The sequence below is a fragment of the Myotis yumanensis genome, unplaced genomic scaffold (genome assembly GCF_028538775.1).
Source record: "Myotis yumanensis isolate MYYU_CA2020_CCGP unplaced genomic scaffold, mMyoYum1.0.hap1 SCAF_2, whole genome shotgun sequence".
Taxonomy (NCBI): domain Eukaryota; kingdom Metazoa; phylum Chordata; class Mammalia; order Chiroptera; family Vespertilionidae; genus Myotis; species Myotis yumanensis.
The window spans coordinates 81,422,785-81,429,203 of NW_027223753.1; the positions used below are offsets into that span (position 1 = coordinate 81,422,785).

Genomic DNA, 6,419 nt, shown 5'->3' on the forward strand with positions numbered 1-6,419 from the left:
ACATTTGTTCTTCTAATGTGCTCCCCAACAGAACCAATCCAGGATGTACAAAAGAATTTTTAAAAGGCAGCTGTATTACTATAATTTGTCAGCAAATGGACTATATAAAGCCTTTCATCCAATCTGGATTGTAGGGAAAATATCTTAGTTCCTGCTGATCAAAATGATAACATTAATCAGTAGTAATTTGTGGTGATCAAGATGCCACTTCTACTCGAGGAGCAGATAAGCAACCCCAGCACCATCTTCCAAGATGAGCTCAAAGGTGAGATCCTATCTCTGTACATAGATATCATAGCACCTCTCCCCAACCCGATCCTATACTTTACCCAGCATCTTCTAAGAAAAGGGATATTCTTGCCCTAACCGGTTTGGCTCAGTGAATAGAGTGTCAGAATGCAGACTGAAAGGTCCCAGGTTCGATTCCAATCAGGGGCATGTACCTTGGTTGCGGGCACATCCCCAGTGGGGGGTGTGCAGGAGGCAGTTGATCGATGTTTCTCTCTCATTGATGTTTCTAACTCTCTATCTCTCTCCCTTCCTCTCTGTAAAAAATTAATAAAGTATATTTTTTAAAAAATCCATTGTATAAAAAGAAAATAAAAAACATTAAACCGTGGTACATCTACATGATGGAATACTATGCTGCTGTAAAAAAGAAGGAACTCTTACCATTTGCAACAGCATGGATGGAACTGGAGAGCATTATGCTAAGTGAAATAAGCCAGTCAATGAAGGAAAAATACCACATGATCTCATTCATGGATAATAGAAACCATTATAAACTTTTGAACAATAATAGATACAGAGGCAGAGCTGCCTCAAACAGATTGTCAAACTGCAGCAGGAAGGCCGGGGAGGGTTGGGGGGCAGGAGGGAGGGGGGTAAGAGATCAACTGAAGGACTTGTATGCATGCATATAAGCATAACCAATGGACATAAGACACTGGGGGATAGGGGAGGCCAGGGGATTGTCAAGGGCGGGGGAAAAAAGAAAGGACACATATATAATACCCTTTGTAATACTTTAAGCAATAATAATAATAAAAAAGAAACATTCATGAGAATGTTTAAAAATTGGACCCCTTGTACATTGCTGGTGGAAATGTAAAATAGCGGAGAACCAAGATGGCAGCGTAGGGAGCGGACCTGTGTGTGCTGCTCTCTCACAGCATCATTGAAACTATCAACTATGAAGTAAACAACCGCCACTCAGAACCATGGGGAAGTTGGCCCAGTGGGAGATCTACAACTGGAAGAAAAGAAAGAAGCGCAGTGAGACTGAGTGGGAGCTACGGAGGCACCAAAACCAGAGGTACGCAGTCACACGCCATGCGGGCTGCAAACGGATTCTCGGTTTTTTACGAACCCTCGAATCCTCTGGGCTTGCTCGGGGCGGGTCTCTGAGGCCCCAGATCCCACAGGGAGAGGCGGCCACGGCCTTGCAGTGGCCGGAGAGCGAGGGAAGCTCTGACACGCAGCTGCTCGCCGGCACTGAGGGACAAGAAGTCCTGGTGTCCCGGGGAGGCGAGGGGCGCGGAGACGCCGCCATCGCTACTTCCTCCACCCTGGCGACTCCCTGTGACCCCGCCCTACCCTCAGGGCTGTGCCAGAGGCACAAGAGGGAATGACTGTGCTTTTACAAACTCTCAAATCCACTGAGCTGGTTCGGGCGGGTCTCTGAGGCCCCAGGCCCCATGGCGAGAGACTGCACGGCCTTCCAGCGGTCAGAAAGCGAGGGAGGCTCTGGCGCTCGGCTGCTCGCCGGCACTGGGGGACGCAAAGTCCTGGTGTCCTGGATAGGCAAGCGGCCACTGAGTCTCCACCCCGGCGACTCCCTGTGACCCTGCCCTACGCAATTTACATTCCCATCTGGGCTGTGCCAGACTCACAAGTAGAAACGCCTTTGCTTCTGCAAACTTTCAAATCCACTGAGCTGGTTCAGGCGGGATCATGAGGCACCAGACCCTACGGGGAGAGGCAGCACGGCCTTGCAGCCATCAGAAAGCGAGGGAGGCTCTGTTGCACAGCTGCTCGCCGGCACTGGGGGACACAAAGCCCTGGCAGAGATTCAAGGGGCCGCGGAGACTCAGCCAGTGCTATTTGCTCCGCCATGGCGACTCCCTGAGACTCAGCCCTAATCAATTTACATCCCCATCCAAGCTGTGCCAGGTGCACAAAAAGACCCACCTGCGCTTTTGCAGCCTATCCCAACAAATTGCAGACTTCAACTGCTCGCAGCCATGGGAGACACACTCAAGAAGCAGACCCAGGAGAACCAGGATGGCGGCATAAGGAAGAGACCTGTGCGTGCTACCTCACACAACAACATCGAAACTACCAAATATCAGACAAACACCTATCATACAGAACCATGGGAAAGTTGGCCCAGTGGAAGCTCTACAACTGGAAGGAGAGAAAGAACATTGAGACTGAGTAGGATGTGACACCAAGTACAGAGCCCAACCCAACAAACTGCAGATTTCAACTCCTCGCATAGAAAGAAGCGCATTGAGACTGAGTAGGATGTGCAGAGGCACCAAGTACAGAGCCCATCCCAGCAGGCTGCAGATTTCAGCTCCTTGCATCTGGGAGGGTCGCAATCGGGGGGCAGAGTCGGGTCCGGGGCCGGCCAGGGCTGGGCCTGACTGGGCTGGCACTGTGGAACTGCTGTACCAGCAAGCGCGCAAACATGCCCACTGGTCCCAGTCTCTTGTGGGGCGCTGGGGGACAGCAGACAGGCAGTCTGTGCACTTGGTGGAGGGCAGGAGTGCTGGATGTTCAACCACCAGGAACGCCTGGAGATTTTGTCTGGTGGGGAGCCGCCGGCAGGGGACAGAGGGCCAAACTTCCTGTTTCCCCGGTAAGGCTGGGATGGCCCCGGTGAGGTCGGGATGGCCCCGGTGAGGTTGAAACGGCCCCGGTGTGGTAGGGACGACCCCGGTCAGGTCGAAACGGCCCCGGTGTGGTAGGGACAACCCCGGTCAGGTTGAAACGGCCCCGGTGTGGTAAGGACGACCCTGGTGAGGTTGAAACGGCCCCCGTGAGGTAGGGACAACCCCGGTGAGGTTGAAATAGCCCCCGTGAGGTAGGGACGACCCCAGTCAGGTTGAAACGGCCCCCGTGAGGTAGGGACGACCCCGGTGAGGTTGAAACGGCCCCCGTGAGGTAGGGACGACCCCAGTCAGGTCGAAACGGCCCCGGTGTGGTAGGGACAACCCCGGTCAGGTTGAAACGGCCCCCGTGAGGTAGGGACGACCCCGGTGAGGTCGAAACGGCCCCGGTGTGGTAGGGATGACCCCGGTGAGGTTGAAACAGCCCCCGTGAGGTAGGGACGACCCCGGTCAGGTCGAAACGGCCCCGGTGTGGTAGGGACAACCCCGGTCAGGTTGAAACGGCCCCCGTGAGGTAGGGACGACCCCGGTGAGGTTGAAACGGCCCGCGTGAGGTAGGGACGGCCCCGGTGAGGTTGAAACGGCCCTGGTGAGGCTCAGACGGCCCTGGTGAGGTTGAGACTACTCCAGCGAGGTTGGGACAAATAAAGGGGACCATTATGGACTGATGAACAGGGGTAGATACAGAAGCAGAGCAACATTGAACAGAATGTTAAACTACAGTGGGAAGCCTGGGGAGGGTTGGGGGGGGGGGGATTAAGAGACCAACTGAAGGACTTATATGCATGCATATAAGATTAACCAATGGACACAAGACACGGGGCGGGGGGGGGGCGGGGGGTAGGGGCCGGGGGAATGTCAAGGGGGGGAAAAAAGGAGACATATGTAATACTCTTTGTAATACTTTAAGAAATAAAAATTATTAAAATATTTAAAAAAAAAAAAAGAAATGTAAAATAGCGGGGCCATGTTGGAAAACGAGAGTCACCGGATGGCCCAGAAGTTCCACTTCTAGGTACATACCCACAAGAAATGGAAACATGTTCACACAAAAAACTTGTACATAATGTTCATAGCAGCGTTATTCATAAGAGCCTCAAACCGGAAACAACCCAAATACTCATCAACTGATGAATGGGTAAATAAGATGTGGTATATCCATACACTAGAATATAGCATACAGAAAACTTTAAAATGTTATGCTAAATGAAAGAAGCCAGTCACAAAAGACCAGATATTATGACTGCATTTATGTGAAATGTCTTCCCTCCCCTCCCCCCCCCCCTCCCCCATAGGCATATCCCTGGTGGCATATCCATACAGAAATCAGATTAGTGACTGCCTGGAGCTAGGGCGGGAGGACAGGGAGGGGCACTGGGAAAGGGAGGCAACTGTTAATGGATATGGATTTAAAGTCCTACAATTGGCTCCTCTCTGAGGGGGCGTGGCTAGGCCCTGGGAGCGTGACTGGGATGAGCCAGCTTAAAGCCCGACTGAGGGGCAGGGGCCCATGCTGTGGTGGCTGTTACCTGTGGAGGCATGGAGGAGTGCGCTTGCCTCTGTGGTATGGGCTCTTCGCGGGTATGTAGGTGTCCTCAGAAGCGCCAGCGCCCAGCTGAGATGGCAGCGGCCGAGGGCAAGTGGTGTCCTCAGAAGCGCCAGTGCCCAGCTGAGAAGGCAGCGGCTGCTGGCAAGCCGGTCCCGGCAGAAAAGCACTTCCAGGGGGACGCAGCAGCGCGGTGCTGTGCGAAGAACGGAGGAATCGCGAGCCCCATGCCGCCTCCACCGCCCCCGCACTGCTCGCTGCAGGACCTGCCGGTGGAGATGCTGGTGCAGATCTTCGCCTGGGTTCCCGCCAACGACCTGGCCAGCCTGGCCCAGGCCTGCACCAAATTCCACCACATCCTGCACATCGACAGCATCTGGAGAAGGCGCTGCCGGGAGGAGTTTGGCATTCGTGAAAACTTGCAGAACCTGGAGATGATGGGTATGTCTTATCGAGAAGTCTATGCGAAGCTGTTCCCATACAGAAACATTTTGGGATTGTGGCAGCTAGATACTGAGCACTATAGAATACTAGTGAATGTAGTGGTGGACGGCTAATGCATTACTGGTTGGACATACAGGGCTTCCCTTCACACCCATGTGGGTGGCTCAATACATTTCAAGCCCTCGTTCAGAATTCGCCTGACGGAGAGGAAATCAGCCACGGTGGAGTGCATGGAAGGCCTCGACAGCAGGCCCCACAACCGCCACATGCAGATTCTGAAGGACAGGTTCACCACCCAGTGCAAGAAGACAGACCACGGAATGGATTCACCAACGCGGCTTAGGGAAGAAGGGGGGCTGGTGCTGGAGGACAGACAGCGGTATGACTGGCTGACCTACCGCCGCCTCTACCTCCCGCCGAGCCACCCGGACGACCTCATCAGACCAGGCCTCTTCCAAGACTACTATGATGACTTCGGCCTAAAGATTGCCATGCTCAGCTTCCATGGGAAGTATGCCAGGGTCACCAAGATCACAGGAGACCCCATCCGGACGTTAGAGATCCACCTCATGCGCCGCATCCAGCTTCGAGATGGTGAGATCTTCCGCAACTTCAATGAGCTCTCCCGCGTGGTCCAGGAGATTGCCGAGCAGGTGATCCGGGAGCAGCAGCAGCAGCAGCAGCAGCAGCAGCAGCAGCAGCAAGAAGACGGGACTGAGGAAAGCGAGGGCCATGGCTGGCAGAGCCTTGCCCAGCCCAGCGTCGGGGAGTCCAGGGCTGCAGCTTCGGAGGAGCAGCCTGTCCCATTTGTTCTACCTGTGGGCGTGCTCTCAAGAGACCAGAAATACCCCAGAACCTGCAGGATGTGTTTCTATGGCGTGGACACTGTTACCTTACTTGGCTTCCCCTACCCCAGGCGCTTCCCTGGAGTCTTCATCCTGTTTGATGAGAACCACTTCGGGTTCATCCGGCTGGAGGCGAAATACTTCTTCCTGTGGGGCAGAGTCCAGAACACCTTCCAGAATGTGGAGGCACCATCCCCGCAGGCTTTTCTGGAGATGCTCAAGAACATTCAGTGCATGCCCTAACCGGTTTGGCTCAGTGGATAGAGCGTCGGCCTGCGGTCTGAAGGGTCCCAGGTTCGATTCCGGTCAGGGGCATGTACCTTGGTTGCGGGCACATCCCTAGCGGGGGGTGTGCAGGAGGCAGCTGATCGATGTTTCTAACTCTCTATCTCTCTCCCTTCTTCTCTGTAAACAATTAATAAAATATATTTTTAAAAAAAGAAAAGGGATATTCTTCTTAATCACAATACTATTCTCATATTCAAGGTCATTAACATTTATTTAATAGTCATTTAATATATAGACTATATCTAAATGATCCCAATGTAACCCAAAATATCTTTTATAGCTTTTTATTCCTGATTTAGAATTTAAAGTTTCCATATTACATATTATTATTATTACTTATTTCAAAAATCAAAATGAATTTAAGCAAATTGTTTGCACCCATAATCGAGAATCTTGTGAACA

General features: G+C 52.7%; 1 pseudogene; it reads left to right on the forward strand.

Moving 5' to 3' along the window:
* The first annotated feature begins 4,433 nt into the window (after positions 1-4,433).
* Positions 4,434-5,972, forward strand: LOC139002463 (F-box only protein 31 pseudogene; annotated as a pseudogene).
* Positions 5,973-6,419: the final 447 nt, after the last annotated feature.